Source organism: Ursus arctos, unplaced genomic scaffold (assembly GCF_023065955.2).
Source record: "Ursus arctos isolate Adak ecotype North America unplaced genomic scaffold, UrsArc2.0 scaffold_21, whole genome shotgun sequence".
NCBI classification, from domain to species: Eukaryota; Metazoa; Chordata; class Mammalia; order Carnivora; family Ursidae; genus Ursus; species Ursus arctos.
In genome coordinates, this window is record NW_026622886.1 from 29,745,295 (window position 1) to 29,769,030 (window position 23,736).

General features: G+C 35.7%; 1 protein-coding gene across 2 annotated transcripts in view; it reads left to right on the forward strand.

The window, feature by feature from the left end:
• PPFIA2 (PTPRF interacting protein alpha 2) overlaps window positions 1-23,736 on the forward strand; it is a 465,096-nt gene that overhangs the window by 152,953 nt on the left and 288,407 nt on the right. The window lies entirely within an intron of this gene.

A 23,736-nucleotide genomic window follows, 5' to 3' on the forward strand; every position in this document is an offset into this window, starting at 1 on the left:
CAGTTGTATGCAGGCATGATTATGCGTGGTAGAGATACACAAGAGGTGGTTCAAGCAGGTAGACCAGCACATTCAAAGGTACTGACTGGTGTGTGGAAAAGGCAGAGTTCAGTATAACTGGAACATAAACTCAAGAAATGGTTAAAAGTGAAGTGTGCAAACTCCAGAATTAAAAATAAATGTGAATGTTGTCCTCAGGGATCGTGGACTTGGGACCTAGGGATTTTCAGCGAGGACTGACAGGCTTGAATTTGCTGTTTACGTAGAATATTGGATTGCGCCGTGGCTTGGTGATAGGACTAAAGCAGAGATAACAATTCTGTAGCTTTCAAAAAAATTCAGTTGAACTTTGATGATTTTCCTGCATTACAGATGAAAACAGACAAAAAACCGGTACTCAAACTAATGAAAAACTGGTGCTCACAAAAGGTTTTCAAATAGTGGTTAATAATGCAGAGAGTAAATAATGAAGTTTCTGTCTGAATTCAAGATTATGGAACCCCAAAGTCTATGCTCTTTACCCTATTTTCTGCTGCCTGTAGTGTCGATGATTAAATATATTTACAAAAGTGTTCCTAGCTACATAATTTCCAACCCCAATGATCTGTTGATTTATAAAAATATAAGAATGTGTTCCACCACTTCAAAACATTGTACTACTGCCTCATTGTTTTTTTTTAATTTAAGGCTTTCATTTGGTTACACCTCCTTATTTTATCTTTACTGACACAACATCCTCCTAATTGGAAAGACATTTTTGTAGTAACAAATTGTCAATAAACTTATATCTTAGAATTGTGCTGAAAGACAAAAAGAGAAATTGAGGGGAAACGCTCTTGTAAATACATACTTGTGTTAGTTTAAGAATGTTCAGTACATCAGTAAGACCAACCAAGGAAATCAGTGAATAGCCTTTGGAGCTTCATGTAGGAAATCATAACTCTTCCACCTGCAGAGCCTAATGGAAATCTGGTGGACTCTATGTTCTGTGAGCATAGGCACTGTGTCCTTCTTTTCACTGTTAAATCACGAGTACCAGGCAGAGCGCCTGGCACATAGCCGTGATTAGCAAATAGATATTGAATTGATTTGCAAATTGAAAGGAAGAATGTCTTGCTCTTCATCATATAGGCATTACTGATATCCTGATACAGGATAACCTTCTCCTAGGAACACATAAATGCTTGTAAGCTTCCCAGGCTGAGGTCCACAAATATATTTCACCTACATTTAGCTAAAATAGCTATGTTTTTCAGGTAATATCTGGAGAGGAGAGCACTTGGAAGTAGGGAAATGATTAAAGATGTTCCTGAGATAAGCATTTCATACACCAATAGTAAGGGCTCCGTAACCAGCAGCTGTAACATCAGAAGCAGTAGAGATGGGGTCTGTGGACCACACTGGATGAGCCAAGAAAAGTTAAGTATGAGGGAGAAGCTATTAAGAGATAACATACAAAAGAATTTATTAACTTACCAAATACAGGACACAAAAGAGGACAACAGAAGATTACCTCCAAAGTTTCTAATGAGGGAGAGAGGGAAACGGAGGAGGAATAGCTTTGAAAACAATATATTTATTTCAGTTTTGAACAGAGTGAATAGACCAGTGGAAACACAAGTTTGGCTGTCAGGAGAGAGGTCTGAGAAGTAGACATAAATGTGGGAGGCATCTGCTTACAGAGGAGGGAAAGCTATGGAAATGAAGGAGAGGACCTTGGCAAAGAATGAGAAGAATGGGGCAGATGGGGCAGGACGCAGAATCCTTGGACCCTTTCACCTACCCAGAAGTATCATCAGTTTGAGTTACGTGTGCTTGGTTTATTTCGTAAACACATATTGGAAGCTTTTTCCTTATCACCCCTCCTTGAATATTACCCCTGAACTTAATTCAAGTTAGATGGTCCTGCCTCTCTTTGTGTTTGCTTTCTTTTGTAAATGCATTTTGGAAGGTAACATTCCCTTCCAACCGCCTCCTTGAATGTCATCCCTGAACCTTAATTTGAGTTAAATCCTCCTCTTCTTACACTTCCATAAAGTAATTAATGCATGTCTGTTGTACCGTTTATTATACCGCATGTAGCTTTTCACTTACCTCTAAGACTGGTCTGTGAACTCCTGGAGAGCATAAGATATATTTTACTCAACTACTTGTATTTGTTTACTGACACTTAGCCTAATGTCTGTCAAACAGAGGTTGTCTGTATATTTTGAATGAATGAATGAATTCATGTTTAAGTTGGAGACTGCCCCAAATTCTCATCTATTAATTCATGAAATCATTTAACACACCTTGTTGAGAATCCCCATTATACCAGACTTTAATAATGGTGAGCAAAACACCTGGCTTCTGCATTTAAAACTCTTGGAATTGCCTCAAGGAAAGTTATCCAAAGTCACGGTAGTACATTATTTGGTTCCCTAAAGTAGACAGACAAAAATGCTTTGACTTTAAAGGCACATATTGATAGTACTATTATGACTTGTAAATTACAATTAAATGATTTTAGTTCCAAATCTACTTTTAGTTATAGTTCACGGTTAACTTTTCCACTGTTACCATATTGGTAACAATAAAATTGCATAATAGTTAAGATCATGTCCTTTGGAATTAAACACAGGATTCAAAACCAAGTTCCACCATTTCTGGAAATCTAACTATAGGCAAATAGAATCATTTCTGTATTTTCTCTTCCCTTGACTATTGTAAAAGAATAAGAATAACTCATGATGTCATCATGAATGATCGGTGGATTATTTATGAAATCATGTGTAAAGTATTTCCTTTTGATAAAGATGGCCCTAAATCAAGAGTAGCTATTGTTATTTTAATTATTAATGAACTTTCCAAATAATAGCACAATTTATTTTACAAATGATGTCTTTCCTTTTGGCTTATTTTAAATTTAGAAAAATTTAATGCTAAGAGAGCATGTTTACCACTTTAAATAGTTAAAGGAGCTTATTAAAATATATTTCATTAACTTTCCAAGATCTTAATTTTACATAAAATATTTTTGTGCTTTTCGAATGTAAGCTTTTGGAGCATTGATACTACATATCCTTTTGAAAATATACTTGGGTTCCTTTTGTAAAATTTTTTTTTGTATTTTCAAATTGTGTTTTGTAAATTTACTTCAAAGCTTACCTTATATCTTCATTATGACTTATTATCTAAAGTTTTGTACGCATGCAAATGCAAATTTAAAATCATCAGTTTATGAAACTGGCTAATTTAGTGTAAAATTAAAAATATCTAAAAATTAAAAGAAAATATCTCACTTTGTATATTGGGTGTTCTATACAATATGTAAAGATCTAAAGTAGTTATGTTATTGGGAGCCAGGAAGATTCAATGCCATTATTGGCAGCAGAGCTGTCTGAGAATTGCTGAGCATTTCAAAAATAATTAGGCATTTTAACAATACTGAAAAGTATACAATGTTTTTTAAAGAATTTCACAAAATGATATGTTCTTTCACAAAGCAGAGTTGGCAAAGTTAAATGGAAAATTGAACAATGTCATTCAAAATAAATGAAAGTAACGTAGTTCCTGGAGCTTAAATACTCACAATTTCAATTATGTTGGTGAAAAAAAAAACCAGAAGATTCATAGAAAACAGCATTATACTTAATTAGTTGTTCTCTACCAGATAAAATCAGTGTAGAAGTGACAGTTCTAACTACAGTGTAATTTTACACTGTTACATAGTATAATTTCCTTTTATCCTGAATTTTTGTTTTTCTTATTTAGCACAGCATTAATCTGCTCTTTCTAGGTTGATCCATCTTTGAAGTTATGATAGGCTATAAGAAACCACAGGTGTATTTTGATTCATGTTACAAAGAAACTAAAAGTGGAAACCTTGTTTGAAATCCTAAAAGATGTTAAAAAAAAAAAAAAGAAATCCTAAAAGATGTTATCATAAAATAGTATAAATTTATTATATCTAAAGCATTAAAAATTGTCATTGTTTATGTTATTTGGTTCAATGCCATTTTGTTTAGATGTTAAAATATTTAATGCATAAAGAACCAAATGTTTTAATGATAATATAATGCAGTTCAAATAGTTGCATATACATTTCTTTCATTCGTTCTTTTCACTTATTACTGACTTACTTTAGAAGTGGTCAGTATTTTCAGGAGCAATGGTTTCAGGACATAGCAGATCAAAATAAATATTATCATAGAGAATCTCTGAAAATACAGTGACTTTGTACTGAAAGTTAATTCCAAATGTGTCATTGAGAAAGACTTCAACAAAAGAGAATTGCTTTAGAAATTAGTAAGAATTTTAAACTAACTCTGTTACACAAACATAGGTGGAAAAAATCATTTTTTTTCAATTTATGTATGCCAGCCATGTTCTATGACTGGCCAAGGGTCCATGATCTGTGTGACCATCCTAGACAGACCACTTTGTCTTTCCTCAGAGTCTTAGACTTCACCCAGATTTTTCGTGTCTTATATCTTCTTGTAGTTCCAAAACATACTATGGACCCCAGGCCTCCATATCTTTACTTATGCTGCTCCTGTGCCCATGCTGGATGGTGCACACGTAGACACAGTCATTCAGTACCTTTTGGTGTTGGTGATCATGAAGAGAAAATACTTCTTCAGCTAAGAGGCTTGCGTGAACAGCTTGGATCCTGAACTAGCATGGCATTCTGAAAAGAGCAATATTTTCTTTGATGCTTAATATGCTATTGATAGAGGACAGAGAAAGCTAAGAAATCAAGAAATGGGAGGTTAAAGGAAGAGCTCAAAAAGTTAGCCTTGAAAGGAGGATGCTTCATTTTCTAAGAAAGAAAAAAATGAAGATGAGATAGAACAAAAAGCTTGAAAGAGAGGAAGAAAGTGGAGGCAGTTCATATTCAATGGACTCATCCTAATGGTTTTACCTATAGTGGATGGGATAAGTAGGTAATATGCTTTAGGGCAATAGGAAAGGTTGGAAATAATGGCTGTGTTGGGCATAACAGCTGTCAAGCAACAGTGGGAGTCAAGCTGGGATTGGAAGAATTTGTAGCAGTATTAATAAGTGAATTTTTGTGTTAGTCTCCCTAAATGGAAATTATGGTGGGAAGAAATACTGGCAGATATGGCAAAATATCAAAGAAGTGGGGAATCCTAAGTGCTTATAGGATTAACGTCGAACTGACTGAATGTAGTTGAGTCTTCAGGTAATGAACATAGGAAGTAATATTTTTAATTAAAATTATAGTTTACTTTTTTAGAAAGAAAAAAGGAAATTCAATGAAAAAAATGCTTTGATTAATGCTTCTATAATATCATACTATAGGCACAAATCCCAAGAAAATGTATTTTATTTAGCATACATTTCCAGAATATTTCATCATGCCTGCTACACAGTAAGTTCTTCAAAAAAATATATGTGGAATGAATAGATGTTCTTTAATAGGTCTGAAGATTTTTAACCTCATAAAATATTATGAATGAATAAAATTAATATATTTTTCACTCTTAGGTAATTCTTAAATTTATTTTAATGTTTTGCCTATATCTAATAAAAAGATTAAATCACAGTACAAAACATGTATTTAGGGGAATATGAGTAAGTCAAACATTGTAGATAATGATAGGAGACAGTCATACTTACTATAAGCTAAACAAAAGGTAGAAGAGTTTGGCTTTTTGTACATATAAAATGCCACAGACTAGATTACATTTAGAAAATTATCCTTTTCACATTTCATTAGTCTAATTTCATTTAATATAGCCAATTAGGGTACCACATTTTCAAAAAATAATAGAAATCTGTAATATGGGGTGCTGCCAAAAAACGTATTCCATGAAAAATAGCTCTTGAGAAGAAAAGATAGAGAAAATTGTGGACATTATGTAGCCTGGGGTAAGGAATAAGGAAGAGGGACCCAATCTCTTCCACTCAAAAGAAAGATTCTTTTGGTTTGAATACACTCTAATTGTTCACAATATGTGGTGAGGAAACTGCAGATATCCATGGGTCTGAGTGCAAACTGGAGCGGTTTCAATTGTATATAGAAAATGAGTCTACACCTATTGCAGTGATAAAATAGTGCAGTGGGCAGTCATCGAAGGTAACTCTGGGAACTCTCTGTATCGGGGATTTTCAAGAGGAGGCAGAATATGAAATGCAAGTAGCGGAAGAAGCACATTTGTGTTTCATATCTGCTACTCGAAACATGAAAAGGCAAAAGTGAGTGAATTTTACTGATTCAGTTTCCTTGTCTTAAGCTATGAGGATAGTTAATATGTTTCTCAGGGTTGATACGAGAAAGCACATTTGCAAGCAATCTATACATTTAAAAAACACATTTCAGTTAAGGCTCTTTTGCAAGCAACAAAAACAGATTCCGGGTTCATTCATCAAAAGAAAAGTGTGTAAGAATGATATGGGAAATGATGAAGGAAAAAGAGAAGAATCAGGATTTTATTGACTCTTGCACCCGACTGTGTCCCAGGTTATGTTCCAGAGACTGAATACGACTGGAGCAGGTAAAATAAGATTATATTTTAGTGGGATGAAAGAGGCAGTAAAATAAATAGGATGATGTGTAATACGTTAGATTGTGATGAACGCTAAAGAGAAATAGTAGAGTACAGAAAGGGGATAGGGAGTGGTGGAGGGTGTCGTTTAAATCAGGTGGGCAAGGAAGTTGTCGTGGAGAGGTGGGAGGAGATGTGGAAGAATTAGAGCAGCTTTCTGCACCCCTATACCAGAATGAACTGAAGGGTAGTCTCTTCACAGTGTTGTCACCAGACCTCTCCGTTTTCAGGATTTCAAGTCAAGGGAGAGGAAGTTTGTTTGGCCCAAACTGGACTTCAGTGAATCATACCTTGCCTTTTGTCTAGCTTACCCAGTCTGTGTCCCAGAGAGGTACACCTTCAACAGACTGTGGTGCTCAACAGAGTTTAGATTTCCTTTAAGACATAAGAAAGTGTCTATTCCGGGGTGCCTGGGTGGCTAAGTCGTTAAGCGTCTGCCTTCAGCTCAGGGCGTGATCCCGGGGTCCTGGGATCGAGCCCCACATTGGGCTCCCTGCTCTGCTGGGAAGCCTGCTTCTTCCTCTCCTTCTCCCCCTGCTTGTGTTCCCTCTCTCACTGGCTGTCTCTCTCTGACAAATAAATAAAATCTTAAAAAAAAAAAAAAGTGTCCATTCCATCTGGATATTCCACACTACTTCCAGAACTGTCTATATCATTCTTTCTCCATTTTCTACCTTTTTTGTCCCCAGATCTCACTCATTCATTAGAGTTCAATGCAATATGTGTCTTTCATGAATATGTCACATTCCCCAGTTAGGGGACCCCCGTCCTTGTTAAGATATCATAAAATGTTGTGCTTACCTCTGTCACAGTAATTGGCACAAATCTAATTCAAGGATGCATATCCATTTCCCCATTATCCTATGAGTTCCTTAAGGACACAACATGTATTTGTTAGTGAATGAATTTTGAATGCTCAATAAATGTCTAAAAATATAAACGATACCTGTGATTATTCCAAAGATCACAAAATGCATTTTTATCACATTTTATGTTGAGAATATGTTGGTGAAAATTGACATTGTGACTATAAAATATGAATTATCTGACAGAAGATAGTTGATTAGCCTCATTATCTTATATGTGCATGTGAGCATGTGTGGGTATGTATGTGTATGATTGTGGATGTTTTCTTTGTTTATTTGATGGAGAGAAGTTATAATTAAGGAAAAATTTATTTTTTATGGATTTTAAAAGAATAAATTTTAAAATATTGTTAGGGTCGGTGCTCACCATGGGACTCACCATGAACAAATGTAAAACCGGTGTATGTACAGCATTCTTTTTATTAATATTATTATCAAAGTCAAATATTTGAAAGAAATACTTTGTTCCTCAAGAATATAATTACTTTCTTTTGTCAGTGCAAATTCTTTCTGGGAATTGAAAATGGACTTTCAGGTATTATGTTATTGACTACAGTTTATAGTATCTCTCCTCTCTTGTGGATCAGAGTGAAAGATCCGTAGAGTTGTTATAGCAATTCTCAAGTTTCAGAATACGTAATTACCCAAAACGCAGGCTACCAAGTGCCACCTCCAGAGATGATTCAGAAAATCTGGTAAGGGCCAAAGAATTTTCATTTTAAATAGAATTCCAAGTGATGTCTATGAAGAAATGTCACGAATTGAGAAACAGTGGACAGGAGGTGGAGAATTTTTAGCACTATGAAAGGTACTTTCTATTTGAAGGACAACTGATGAATGGGTGAAATATCCACAAGGCTTTGTTCTGGTTTTCAAGACCGTTGACTCTTGAACAATGTGGGAGTTGAGGCATTGACCCCCTGCACAGTAGAAAATTTGTGCATGCTTTCAGTTCCCTCGAAACTTAACTACTGATAGCCTAATGTGGACTGAAAGCCTTACCAGTAAGTTGATTAACATATATTTTATGTGTTCTATGTATTATATACATATTCTTACAACGATGTAAGCTAGACAAAAGAAAATGTTATTAGGAAAATCACAAGGAAGAGAAAATACATTTACAACACCATACTATAAAAAATCTGCATAGAAGTGGACTCGTGCACTTCAAATGCATTTTGTTTGAGGGTCAACTGTATAATTATTCTATTTTAGAAAGACATGCATTTGATTTGTTGTGAGGAAGTCATTTAGTTATTTTCATGGGCAATTTTTAACCGAGTGGTGTAGGAATTGCGAGGATTCCAAACCACCGCTAAGAGAGCCTGATTAAATCGAGGACCAATGCTCAGGAATAATGAACTTTAGCTTATTCTTCCTTCAAGGCATATGTTTGTTACGGAATTTCCAAATTCAGACTTAATACATTGCCATGTCAAGAAATATTCATTTGTTCTTATTTAATGATTTGTCCGTCACCTAGGAACTGTAAAATCAAACAAAATCTTTGAATTATTCACTGCGTTTAAGAACCAGTTTCTTTTTTTAAAATTCTGATTTCAAATTAGAGCTTGATTAAACTAATAAGTGTTCATTAGAAGAGAGGTGTTAAATGGTTGCTCTTCCTGGACTATACAAATCTCAGCTATCAAGAATAATCCTTCCTTGTGTGTTTAGTCATACCTTCAGCTATTACTCAATATTAAGGCCTACAGAGTGTCACTTAGCTTTCATAAAATATCTGTCCTTATGCCAAGTTATGTTTGCATCTTCAGAATCCCAAGTTCATAAGAAAATTGTGATGTTAAAACCTTCACAAAGAAGGTTAACTATATGGTTAGTTGTAAATTCACTAATTTCTTGTCTCCAGATTTTTTTTGAATTTAGCTTCAATGGATTGAATCCTACTCAAATTTTGTAAAATTAGTACTTATTAAATATATTTTACCTATTATAGAAAAAATGCTTTAAAGTATATGAATTATTAGTGTTGATTAATGTCTCCATCTCATGCACTTTGTGGGACAGTGGTCACTATGCGGACATTTTTAATCTAGCAGGATCAGCCCAAGATGACAGTATTTTCTGAGGAGCATCCTATATGGTTGAAGGAGTATTAAGATTTGGAATCAGATCAACATATATCCTGCCACTTACTGCCTATGTGACTTTGAGCCCGTTATTTAATTACTCTGAATTTTAGTCCTCTCACTATAAAATGAAAATAATTAAACCTATCTCATGAGAATTTTATGAAGATAAGAAATGATGTAAAGGGGTATTATGAAGATTAGAGACAAGTAAACTCCTAAGTACATGGTAGGTTTTTTTGTGTTTTTTGTTGTTGTTGATTTGTTTTTAGAGAGTGTGTGTGGGGGGAGGAGGTTGAGGTGGAAGTGCAAAGGGAGAGGGAGAGAGAAAATCTTAAGCAGGCTCCACACTGAGCACAGAGCCCAATATGGGGCTTGGTCTCACAATCCTGAGATCATGACCTAAGCCAAAATCAAGAGTCAGATTAACTGACTGAGCCACCCAGGCGCCCCTATGATAGGCTTTTTTATAATAAAAAGATGACAATGATAATTACAATACTAATATTAAAATACCTGATTGTTTTCTAACTTCCATGATTACCTTCAGTGACTCTCACCATCTTTAATTCATGCCTTTGTGTAGACCTCTTCTTTGTTAAATTAGAACTGACACTGTGTGAATAATACAGGGTTCAGGTGACAGTGGGTGCCTTCTGAAATGAGATCATGAGGCATTGAAGCTTCTACTTTGCTCTCTAGGAATTGCGCACAAGCCAGCTGCTGTGCTGTGAGGGTGCTCCAGCAGCCCTGTGGAAATGCTCACGTGGAGAGTAGCTAAGGCCCTCCCAGCCAATAGCTCACACTAATTTGCCAGTCGTGTGAGTGAAATATTTTGGAAGTGGATCCTCTCGTGGTAGTCAAGACTTCAGATGATTGTTGCCCCAGTCAGCCTCTTGACTGCAACCTCATGAGAGGCTCCCAGGTAGAACCACCCAACTGAGCCATTCCCAAATTCCTGACTCATGAAAACAATGAGAAATAATAAATAATCACTGTTGTTTTAAGCTACCAAATTTTGGAATTTGTTATGCAATGATAGGTAACTAACATAACTACCAAGGTCAAAAGACAACTTTGTCTTTTCTAAGCAAGTTCATGGTAATGTGTTCTGTCCGTATATATTTCATTATCCCTGATACAGCCTTCCTAGCCAAACTGACTTGCTTTTTCTCCACCTAATTTATCTTTGCTCCCCACTTTACCTCAACGCTTTTACTTCATGAATACATCAATCTTAACAGCGTCAATATCTTTCACATTAAACATTTTATGGGCCTTTCTTCCTGAAAGTCTTTTTTAAATGTTTACACAATACACTTCAAAGTTGCTTGTCAGCAGGTAATCTAACTTCTCTTCTTGGGTTCTTTGGACAGCTCATATGATCTAATCTCATTTTATAGTAGTTAAATGAATATCTGTATGCTCTCTGATATTTGCCAGTGGCTTTTTCTTGGTAGAAAAAGCATGTGATTGAAGGTCATGTCTGTTTGCTAACACTGTACATGGAAAGGGAGGCTTTTTTTTTTTTAAATTGAAATATAGTTGACAGTGTTGCATCATTAGTTTCAGGTGTACAAGATAGTGATTTGACAACTCTGTATATTATGCTATGCTCACTACAAGTGTAGCTACCATCTTTCATCATACAATGCTGTTACAATACCATTGACTATATTCCCTTTGCTGTACCTTCCATCCCCATCACTTATTCATTCCATAACTGGAAGTCTGTACCTCCCACTCTGATTTGCCCATTTTGCTCGTCCCTTCACCCTCTTCCCCTCTGGCAACCATCAGTTCGTTCTCTGCGTTTATGGGTCTGTTTCTGCTTTTGTTTGTTTGTTAATTAGGACAGGAGCCTTTTATATAGGGGATAACCAGTCCCAAGGAAAATTTGAAAGAAAAAAATAAATAACTCCTTATAGGTTTTTATTTTTTAATGGAATATTTTACTGTAATTTACAGTTTCCTTCTTAGCAGAGAAATGTTGATTTTGGATAGCTGGCTAATTAAAATAATTATTTTATGGGAGACAAAATATGCTAATGTTTAACTTTCTTAGATAAAATACCATTTTGTATTGAAAGAATTTGAATCCCTATTTTTTTTTTTTTAAGATTTTATTTATTTATTTGACAGAGAGAGACAGCCAGCGAGAGAGGGAACACAAGCAGGGGGAGTGGGAGAGGAAGAAGCAGGCTCCTAGCGGAAGTGCCTGATGTGGGGTTCGATCCCAGAGCACCGGTATCACGCCCAGAGCCGAAGGCAGACACTTAACGACTGCGCCACCCAGGCGCCCTGAATCCCTATTTTTTTTAAAGATTTATTTATTTATGTACTTGAGAGAGAGAGAGAGAGAGCGAGCATGAGGGGGAAGGGCAGAGAGAATCCTACGTGGAGCCTGATGTGGGGGTCAGTCTCAAGACCCTGAGAGCACGACCCCAGCCGAAACCAAGAGCCGGACACCTAATTGTGCCACCCAGGTGCCCCTTGAATACCTATTAAGTAAATCTATAAATCAGAATAGCCTATTTAGTAATGCATTTTATTTTCCTAACAAAATTCAAAGTAACATTAATTCTTACATTTGATTTATGATAATGTTTATGTGAAATTCTGGTATCTTCAGCTGTACTTAAAATGGTTTCTGCCAAGTCTGGATTTTTCAAAAATACAAGTGACTGGTCTAAAAGTATTTTAAATTGTTTTGGATCAATTGCCAATCCCCTCTCTTCAAAAAATAAATGGGCAGGGGATGTTTTCAGAGAATATATATCAGATGAAAACATAGCAGTTGAATGGGATTAAGGACATGTTTTCAGAGAAATATTTCCTAAAATACAAGATTTGATCATGTAAAAATTTTCAAAATTTTTGCTTTAGCTTAGCAAAAATACTTCAAACAGCTTTTATAAAGTGTTTGTGTGTGTGTGTGTATATATATATATATACATTTTTTTTTTTGACATTTATCCTGACAGGAGAGATTTATTTACTTGTGTCTGTGATACTATTAGAAGCTTACACAAACTCATTGCAAGAGTAAACCTATTATTAAACCTTATCTAAGGCCTTATCTAAGGGGTTAGTAAAGGCTGTTATATTAGATAGGATTAGTTAGGACTAGTTTGAATTGCATATTTTAAAAATCTCAAAACAGGGGTCCCTGGGTGATGCAATCAGTTGAGCGTCTGACTCTTGGTTTTGGCTCAGGTTGCTATCTCAGGGTCTTGAGATTGAGCCCCGCGTTGGGCTCCATGCCCAGTGCAAGTCTGCTGGAGATTCTCTCTCCTTTTCCTTCCACCCTTCTCCTCCTACTTGTGTGTCCCCCCTCCCAAATAAATAAATAAATCTTTAAAAATCTCAAGACAGTACTACTAAAACAAGAGAGAAGTTCTTTCTTTTCCCACATAAAAGACTACTGGATACCAGTGGTCTGCATCCCACTGCAAGGGAGACTGGCACAGCCATGTGGATTGTGCCTCTGCCTGGAATGCCCTTCACTCTCCCCTTCCTCCCACCATACTGCTTAACCACTGTTCACCTTTCAAACCTCAGATCTAGTCATTTTCTCAGACATGCTATGGCAGATACTGCTACTTGCCTCCCAAATATCTATTTCTTTCTCCTTTTTTGTTAAAAGACTCCTAATTCTTAATTAGGCACGTTTCACATGGCTATAACATCCCCTCTTATAACTAGATATGGCTGTATGACTAAGTTTTCACCCACTAATGTAAGGTTGTGTGGAACTTCTAGGAAGCTCTTTAAAAGAGGTGGAAGGCACCGTTCCCCACTTTACTCCTTCCTGCTAATTGGAATACAAAACTGATTGCTGGAGCTCAAGCAGCCATCTTTGATGATGAGGTAGAAGCACATATTTAAATTGGCAGAAACCAAAAAAGGAGTATAGGCTTTGGCTACTGGGACTTTCCATAAATAGCCTTGGACCACATATATACAGTAGTCTTTTATACAAGAGAGCTGTAAACCTTTTTCTTCTTTCTGTCATTTTTATTTTGTGATTTTTATATGCAACTGAACTTTATGCTAATTAATGTAACAGCCTTTGCTGACCCATTAGGTAAGGTCAGATTTCTGTTTTATAGGTTTATAGCACCATATTTTTTCTTTCATATTAGTTATCTTAGTATATAATTATACATTTATTTTTTTAAATTTTTGTTTAAAGATTTATTTTTTGAGAGAGAGTGGGGGTGGGGTGGGTGGGGGTAGAACAGAGAGAAGAGAGAGTCTCTAACAGTCTCCCTGCTGAGTATGGAGCCCAATGCAGCAACGCAGGGCTTGATCTCATGACCCCGAGATCATGACCTGAACCCAAACGGAGAGTCAAATGCTTAACCAGCTGAACCATTTAGATGCCCTGAGTATATAATGGTACATTTATCTATATATTGGCCTTCTTTCTTTTTCAGTGGGGATTCCAGACAGTAGGGCCTATGTATATTTGTGCTCACTTTTATTCACTGAAGCCTATCATGGCGCTGACCACAAAGGCAGTATTTCATAACTATCTGCTCAATAAGGAATGATCACAAGGTCAGTATATATGATCTGAGATTGATAAGCTTAAGTGGGACTTTAAATTTCTCGTGAAATACTATGAATAATGATTATGTTTCAGGCCCATTTTTGTACTTGTTGTATGTCCAGCAGTAGTAATGGATTTGTAACCATCTACTTTGTCATAAGACTTAATTGGTGAAAGGAGTGATGTGAGAAATACCGACTACTTTGGTGGATGAAATTCACTGTCCCCATCGTGCTGTTATGAAAGTCACAGTTTCTGGTTATCTTAATTACACTTGTCTTTACTTTTAAGCACTTTTTCTGTTGTGGAGATGGGGATCTTAAAAAGGAATTATTAAGTTTATGCTCATAAATTATATAAATTGTGTATGCCACAAGATGGAAATGTAACAATTTCAAAATCAGTGATCTCATAGTGTATTTTTATATGAATAAATAACTATAATTATATATATATATGTGTATATATATATGATTTTTTTTTGCTTCATGTTAGAATATTCTGCCAGTTTTCAGAACCAAAAGAAACATCAGTTTACATAACATTCAAATTTCTTTTAATAGGATTCCATGAAAATAGGAGAAAATATCAAAATCTTTTTGTTTTCATATCATCCAACCTCAGGTAACACAAAGCCTTACCACAGCAAATAATTAAGCTTAGTAAATGTGAGAGCAGTGTAAAACACAAAAGGAATCAATTAAATTAGGACTTTGTGTCCATAAATGGACATGTGACTCTTTGAATGCAAGCCCTCTCAGGAGAGTGGAGATTTTTTTGAAGAAAAACAAGAAGTGTATAAGGACACCATGGTAATTGCAGGTAGAAATGCACTTACACATATTTTGTTCATAGGAACTGGAAAGTCAGAGGGTATACTAGGGATCATATTACTAAAAAGATAATTGGAGAGTTGTGCAACATATTATTGCATTCATTTAGTCTTAATAGAAGGATGCAAACTTTTACACCTGGGAAGCTGAACACAATGGCATAGAAATAGGAATCACCTGCTCTAATTCCGACTGTTTTTTATTTAACAGGGGTCCTGTAAGCCTCTTTTCTTCTTTTCTTTTCTTTTCTTTTCTTTTCTTTTCTTTTCTTTTCTTTTCTTTTCTTTTCTTTTTAATACAAGGAATTTCAAAATTCTGATGGGGCTTCTGAAACATCAAGAAAAAGTCAATAAATGGTTCATTTAGTGTTAGTCTTAGATATATAAAACTTCTTAAAAACTGATCATCCATCACTATTATGCGGACTATTATGTTATCTAGAATTCTCCATTGATCCCCTGATTAAAACAAAAATATGTTAGCAAGCAATTCATCAACAGATGGTAAGGCGTGGCATGGAAACTTCTGGCTGAACAGAAGTAGATGATAAAAGAGAAAATGAGTTATTTTTCCTGGGTGTCTACAGGAAATGGATATGTAGCCTATGATAACTATTTCTGTATTGTGATATTAGAAAATGTAACATTAAATGTGCAATTGAATACCATCTGTCTAGTTGCAGGCCAAAATCATAATCACAGATCCGACATATTAAGTAAAGCTCTAATGAGAGTGGAAGTCAGAGGTACAGTTCCTACTGAGAGTGTTTATAGCTTAGAACAGTGTACAGATGGGACTTTTTTCTTTTGTTGTGATATTAGAGTGCTTTTAAAGTAGAAATATTGACCATTTTGAGATATTGGGGTCAACCAAAGATTCTTTAACAGCCATGGGTATTTCAAAAGTAATATAATGTAGTTAAGGATGCTAGTTAATTGTTATTCTACAGGAGCATTTTAATTAACAGCTTTGAAACTCCTAGCATCACTGGTTGAAATCATGCTGCTCTTTTTGTGTCTTCCTTAAGGGAGTTATACATTCTTAGCTGTGAAGAAAGAGTTGTGATTGTGGTTATCAGACCAAACACAAGACTAGAGTCACCAGGTGAAAGCTTTGAAATCAGAGGCAGAGAGAGGAATGTGGGGATTCAAGTTTATCAGAAAGACCTAGAAATAGAGACCACCTGGGGAACCTAAGTGTAGACTCTGCTGTTTCTCCTTTAAGGGTCCAGTCTTGCTAATGTCTAACGTGGTTCAAGAATCAGAATGGTTGTCTGTAGACATCTTTTAAATGGACATGCACAGATTGTTAGCATTCCAGAATCGTGATATAAACTCTAAGGATAACACACTTATGTGTTGTCAGTAGCAAGGAACTGGCTATTTTCTCACTAGTACAGAGAATGTGATGGCAGTTGTGTACCTACCCTATAGGGTGTCAGTGGATAAGGAAAAGACAGGCCAAGATATGCTGCTGCTCTGTGTGGTGGCCCCTCTTTTCTTAAGGTCTGTGACCCTCATCATGTAAATTGGGAACTTATAGCACGTATCTCTGTACTGTTCCTTTCCACCAATCTTCAACACAATCTAAAAATCTGAAGATAGCATGACATTTAATTAAACTTATTATTAGCTTAAGTAATTAATCAAACTCATTGCCTTCTTATACCAACTAAGCAATATTAGTTCCTGTTATATATTATATAAGTACTTTTACATTTAGGTGATGAATTTTTATTAATTTTTCAATGTATTTTCTTATGGTATGTTAGTAATTCACATTTATTATTTAACAACGAAAAACAGACATTTCTAGAAAAACAGCCTTATGGAGCATTGTCCTTTTTTTACAGTTATAATTGTAAGAAAACTCTTATTCTGTTTTATGAATTACCTTAGAGTAAAATTGACTTCTTTTGGTATACAGTTCTATGAATTGTAATATGTATATAGATTCATGTAACCACAATACAAATATACAATAGTTCCATCACCCCCAAAATTCCCTCCTGCTATCACTATTTTATCATACTCCCCTCAGCCCCCTAACTATCCTCTGGCAGTTTGATCTGTTCTCCATCACTGTAGTTTACTTTTATCTTTTCAAGTGTCATAGAAATGGAAACATATATAATTTAACCTCTAGAGACTACCTGCTTTCATTCAACCTAATACCCTTTGAAAGTCGTCCAGGTTGTTGTATGTATTAATAACATGGATACTTTTAAAAGCTTCTTTTACACAGTTCAAATAAATGTATTTTTTCCTATGTAAATACACCATGCTCCAAATGACAGTTTTGATATTTCTTACTAGAAACAGCAAATCTTAAACTCCAAGGCCAAAAAAAAATGATCTCTATTATGGAATAATATGGAAAAAAGATAAGACTTTATTAAAAAAAAAACACATTTGCTAGAGGTTTTATCGGAAGAGTACTTTTAAATTATATTAAAAAATACCATTTTTTTATTGGACCTTTCAACCATTTTTATCTTCAAGAATTAGAGACATATACTTCGAGTGTGTTTAAGGGGAAGGGTTGGATTTTAATAAATGTAGTTTATATTAATGATCATTTAATTATTGACTGGAGCCAGAGTGATCAGAGATACCTATTAATAGCTCTGTAACTTTGGGTAGTTGACTTAACCACTTCCCACCTATTAAAAAAAAAAATCAATGAAAGAATGACTGTGCCCATTTCATTGATTTTGTGTTATTAAATAAAATAGCATATATGAAGCTCTTTGCACAATTCTTTTATTCATCAAGGGCTAGTGGAAGCTATTGGTGTTATTTAATTACTCTTTAATTCCACAATAAAAATGTTCCAAACTTGTTTAATATTCTCCTTTTATGCTTATTATTTGGTGTTAAATTAAAAATATAGGACACAACGGTTCATGTACAGTATGATCCTTTTGTTTAAATGCTTTTAAGTTAATGAATTTTTATAGTGTATTTTGAAAGATATTAGGACAGTTTCTTTTCCTGAACAGTAGGATTTTACATATTATAAAGGATTTTTGTCAGTGTACTAAGATTTTAGGTGATTTTATTTTGTTTTTGCTTATTTGCACAACTTGTTCTAGAGTAAATGGACATTACTTTTTTGCTAGGGAAGATAAAAGTACATATAATGCTCATCTTAAAATATCATTTCATTTCTCACTTGTACAACAGAGCTAATAAATATGGTACAAAGTTTTTTTTATTAAAGACAAAATATCTTTTGTTAATATCTTTTATTTGTTAAAGATAAAAAATGTAACAACTCTGTTACCCCAGTGCATTGTTTGGTCTAAATAAAATTGTTATGAGTTTATTTATCATGTGGCTCTATCCTGAAGAAATCTGAAAAACTGAAGCATACAAATCATTGTGCCATGTAGCTACATTTTCAGCAATATCATTTAAAAAGCATGGTTCAAGACCAATGCATCTTGATGACTAAGTTAATAGTTAAAATATTGGTTTGTTTTTTCGCAATTCAATTTGAATATCATTTTGAAGAAAGTAGAAAAATACCCTATTTTAGTTTTACTTTAAACAGTGGTTTTCTGTTTTGGCCACATACACATATTTTATTATTTTAAATGAATAATTATAAGTTTATGTCCTTATTTAGCAAAGGATAGGGGAGGCTGGGTGGTTCAGTTGGTTGAGCATCTGACTTTTGGTTTCGGCTCAGGTTATGATCTCAGGGTCGTGAGATAGAGCCCTGGGTCAGGCTCCATGCTCAGCAGGGAGTCTGCTTGAGATTCTCTCTCTCCCTCTCCTGCTGCCCCTCCTCACTGTGTTCTCTCTCTCTCTCAAGTAAAAAATAAATCTTTAAAAAGAAACAAAAAACCCACAAAGGACAGTATTTTGAAAAAAAATAAACTGCTTTGTTTTAATTTCTGCATTAAGCCAAAATTTCATTTGTAGCTTTTTTTTTTTTAAAGCTTTTATTTATTTATGTGACAGAGAGACAGCCAGCGAGAGAGGGAACACAGCAGGGGAGTGGGAGAGGAAGAAGCAGGCTCCCAGCAGAGGAGCCCGATGTGGGACTCAATCCCGGAACGCCGGGATCACGCCCTGAGCCGAAGGCAGACGCCCAACGACTGCGCTACCCAGGTGCCCCCATTTGTAGCTTCTGACCTCTGACCCTGAGTAGTGATATAGAGAATGGGGTAAAGCCTGACCCTTTCTAGCAAGAGGGGAAATGAGAGGAAGGAAGGGTTAAAACCACGGACAAAGACCAGATACATTTTTTATTATACAACAGTTTACATGTTTTAGAAATTGTGTTAGAATTTTTGTTGTTAGAATAGAACAGGTTAAAGATCTAAAGGTATATTAGATAAAAGAGAGGCATATAAGGCAGAAGGAAGATTTGACCATAATGGATTCCTGTTCTTTACTCTGAGATGAGACTCACTCAACTACGGGTATAAGGGAACTAGGTTCTCCAGGCATGCCTATTTTCCCTGTAGGATGAAAAGACCTGTGGGTTCTCAGATCAAATCTCCCTGAGAGGACATGCCTCTGGAGGCAGTTAATTTGAGTTTTTATGGGTTTGCAATTGGGCTAGCCCTGGGAAAAAGCAATTTGACCCAGCAGTGAAGGAGGGAGATGGATCACCCATACAAGAAAGCTCAGTGGAGCATGTAGGTAACTATAAGCTGACTGGCAATGGTGACCAGGCTCCAACAGAGAATGCAAGTAACATTAACCACAGATAGTTTGTGATTATAAGGGAGAACCACGAGCAGACAGACAAGGGATGGAGGAGATAGAGGACAGCATCCTTGGGTGGTTCCTGACTCTTGTCCTTTTTTGTGAGTTTGTGTAAGTACCATTACCCTAAGCTGTCACCTCAGAGTGTAGCCAGGGCACACTCTGGGGAATCAGAGCTTTATCTAAAGGGACTTCTGAAATGATCAGACTGGATTAAGTTCATTTTTTATCTGCTGCTCAGTGTATGTAGCTTCTTGAGGAATATTAGATGAATTACATATTAAACAAGCATACCAGTCTCTCTGTACCTTCAAACATAGTGTTAGTCACATTTATGGCATGGTCACCGCACAGACTGCACAGATTGAGGTATAGGCCTCCACGAGACTCCCTACCACTTAGACACCAGGTGCAAGCTCCAGGCTTCCCAAGCAACCCACACTTCTAACCAACCGGCTATAAATTTGCGGGTCCCCACCATCCTGTCAGGTTCAATAATTCACTAGAACAACTCAAAGAACTGAGGAAGATGCTATACTTAAAATCAAAGTTTAATTATAAAGGATACAATCAGGACCTGCCAAATGTAGATACACATAGGATGAGATCTGGGAGGGGCCCAAATGTGAAGCTTCCATGTTCTCAGACTGTATCATCTTCCTGGCACATTGATTTGTATCACCAATAGGGAAGCTCTTCAGTCTTCAGGTATTCAGGTATGGTTAATTGAATCATTGGCCAAATGATTGAATTCAGTCTCTAGTCCCTCCTCCCCCACCATTGGATGGAGGTCAGGAATTCATGTTGATACCACTTGGCCAAAAGCCTCAATCCTCTGATCACATGGTTGATCTTTCTGGCTTGCCTAGACCCTATCCTGAAACTATCTGAGGGACTACCATGAGTCACTTCATTAGCATAAACTCAGGTGTGGTCAAGGGACCCACTATGAGTAATAAAGACAGTCATCACTGGGGACATTCCAAGGGTTTAGAACCTGGGACAAAGACCAGATACATTTTTTCATTTTTTATTATACAACAGTTTACGTGTTTTAGATATTGTGTTGTTAGAATTTTTGTTGTTAGAATAGAATTTTGTTGTTAGACTATTTTAACAGAATCCAGTAGATTTCTGAGATAAACTTTTATATCATCAAAACATTTCTTATACTACATATATGTATATAGTTGAATACTGGTGTGTGTGTGTGTGTGTGTGTATGTATATATATATACACATATATACTATATATATTTACATATCAGTATATATTCAGATATGTCTCATATATGAAAAGAGTATGTATCGAGTGGAGTGGCATCTCTTACATATGTATCTTATATAAACTCAACTGTTCGTGTACTGCAACATGAAAAAAGGGGGAGACAGATAATCATTTGAAAATTAACAGAGGATTACATGCAATGAGCATATTCTCTCCAAGTGAATGTGAGATGGGAATGCACAATTTCTGAAGTTGCTCCTGTGATTCTTTGGGTGTGAGCACCTCATGATGCTGAATTAATCTCAGTTTTTAAAAATACTTCTCATATATTAGAGAGTACACATCATACTTTTCAAAAAACAAAGCCCTTATGGCAGGGCAGGTCATCCATCTTGTGCTTTTTCCCTGTAGGAGTGATACAGTCCAACTTGGGAGGAAGACTTCCTGGAATGGACGTAGTAGGGCATAGTATGTTGGTCTCCAGTGTGATGTCTCCCTGAAGAATTGTCTAGAATGGTGTGGAGTACATTGAGTTTTTCCTTATGAGCTGACTTTTAAAACCAGATCCTCCCCACGGAGAAGATGTGATTTCCCTGTAAATATGTATGTGACAGGTTTGAGAACATCAATTTCAGGTCTGCCTTTGGCAACTAATTTTTTCAAAAGGAAATGAATAGTTGTAGATTTGTGCTAAAATGAAGTGATCAGATGACAGATACAGGAAATATTTGTTGCATTATCTATGACATTTTTAGAGACACAGCTTGTAATTTTTTATAATATCTAGAAGATATTCCTAGGAATCTGATTTTTTTATTCTTGTTTCTTAGGGCACCATAGTCTCAACTATGTTAAGTAACATCCATGTGAGGATTCCTGGGAGTTTAAGACTGTGTTCACAAGTTGATCTATCATTTTATAATTGTAGTAAAAGAGTGGGAAAAACATGTAATACTCATGTACTCATTAAAATGTTTTTCTTTGGACTATTAAAAATATTTTCAGAAAGGAGTTGTGCACTCCACTGTACAGTCTTACTTTTGTGTTCGGTTTGCCTGTTTGGTGAAAGGTCATTTGGAACAGAGCGTCATGGCTTCTGATGGTGTTAACGCCCTGTGCATCTCTGTGAGTTACAGTAAGTATCTTGTAGTCAGTTCCTTCTTTATAAAACAATGAGTTTGGACCAAATAGTCTCTTAGTTCCTTTCAGCTTTAAAAGTCTGTAGTTGTTTAAGTTTTCTTAGTTCAATTACACCACTTTGAAGTGCCACTTGATTAATGATTATTTTCCTAAGAATTTAATGAAGATGAATGTTTTCTATCTATAATGATGATCAGAACTAATATCATTTAAAATAGTTGTTTTTCATACTTGTCTATTTTCCAAAATGAGTAATGTTTTATGTCATTTACACAGAATTCTTTAGAAGCTATTTCTGTTTATTTCCATTAAAATGAAGAGATTTATATAATTTTTGTTTGATTTTATGAACTTGAATGGGAACAGTGGTTCGTATTAAAGGTTTTTAAAATGAGACTCCTTCCATGATACCATTCTGCAATGTAAATATTTCTACTATAGCATTTGTCACATTTTATAACAATTAAACGTGGACTTCTTTCTCTCAAAAAGTTCAGGGACCGTATCTTCCTTACCGAAGTTTATGCTTCATCATCTGCAGTGATGCCTGCCGAGTGATACTGATTTAATATCTGTTTTTTTTTTTAAAGATTTTATTTATTTATTTGACAGAGATAGAGACAGCCAGCGAGAGAGGGAACACAAGCAGGGGGAGTGGGAGAGGAAGAAACAGGCTCACAGCAGAGGAGCATGATGTGGGGCTCGATCCCACAATGCCGGGATCACACCCTGAGCCGAAGGCAGACGCTTAACCGCTGTGCCACCCAGGCGCCCCTGATTTAATATCTGTTAAGTGAACAAATTAATGAATGGTGACTGAACGGTATGTTATTATGAAGCCAAGAGGGGAGACAGTTTTAGAGAAAAGAGTTATAAATTGTATCAAATAGTAGACAGATTATTAGATGTCGACTAAAAGGACCATTGGATTTAATACATTAAAAGTAAAGATAGATTGCACTGAACAAATTAAAACCAAATGGAAGCAGTGAAGTTAGACCACTTAAGAAGCATAGTTACGTGAAGAAGAAATCTTTAGTACATCTATGAAAGACACTGTTTTTAAATCTTTAAATATGTTACTAGTATGTAATGTTTGAAGGCCATGCTGAAGGATCCAGTGGAGATGCCGGAGGAGGAGGGTACTCAGGGTAAGTAGTGGAGTGACACATCAGAGGAGGGAGAAAAGTAAAGTAATGGCATAAAAAAATTGATATTTTTGGAAAGGAATAGAAGGTTGAGTTCTTTGAAAAAGATAATTTGAAAACAAAATGAGGGGGTGCCTGGGTGGCTCAGTCAGTTGTGTCTGACTCTTGGTTTCGGCTAAGATCATGATCTCAGGTTCGTGGGGTGGAGCCCCATGTCTGGGCCCCATGCTCAGCAGGGAGACTGCTTAAAGATTCTCTTCCTCTACCTCTCCCCCCATTCATGTGCTCTCTCTCTCTCTTTAAATAAATAAATCTTTAAAAAATTATTTGGAAAAAAAGAAATAAAATGATTGCATGTAAATGAGGGCAAAATGAAGAAATTTACTCCAAATTAGAAAGACTAAAAATGGAGGCTGTGACTTCTCTGTGAAGACAATGTTCATTGTCCATTCTCATACGTAATGACTACCAAAAATAATCTCTTCTTGCCTAATAACCCGAAGGAATCTTGATGCTACCATATTGGAATTCTCCAGAGCAAGTGGTTATTGCATAGTCACTCTCTTAAAAAACGGCTCTATGCTCTTAAAATATTCCTCAG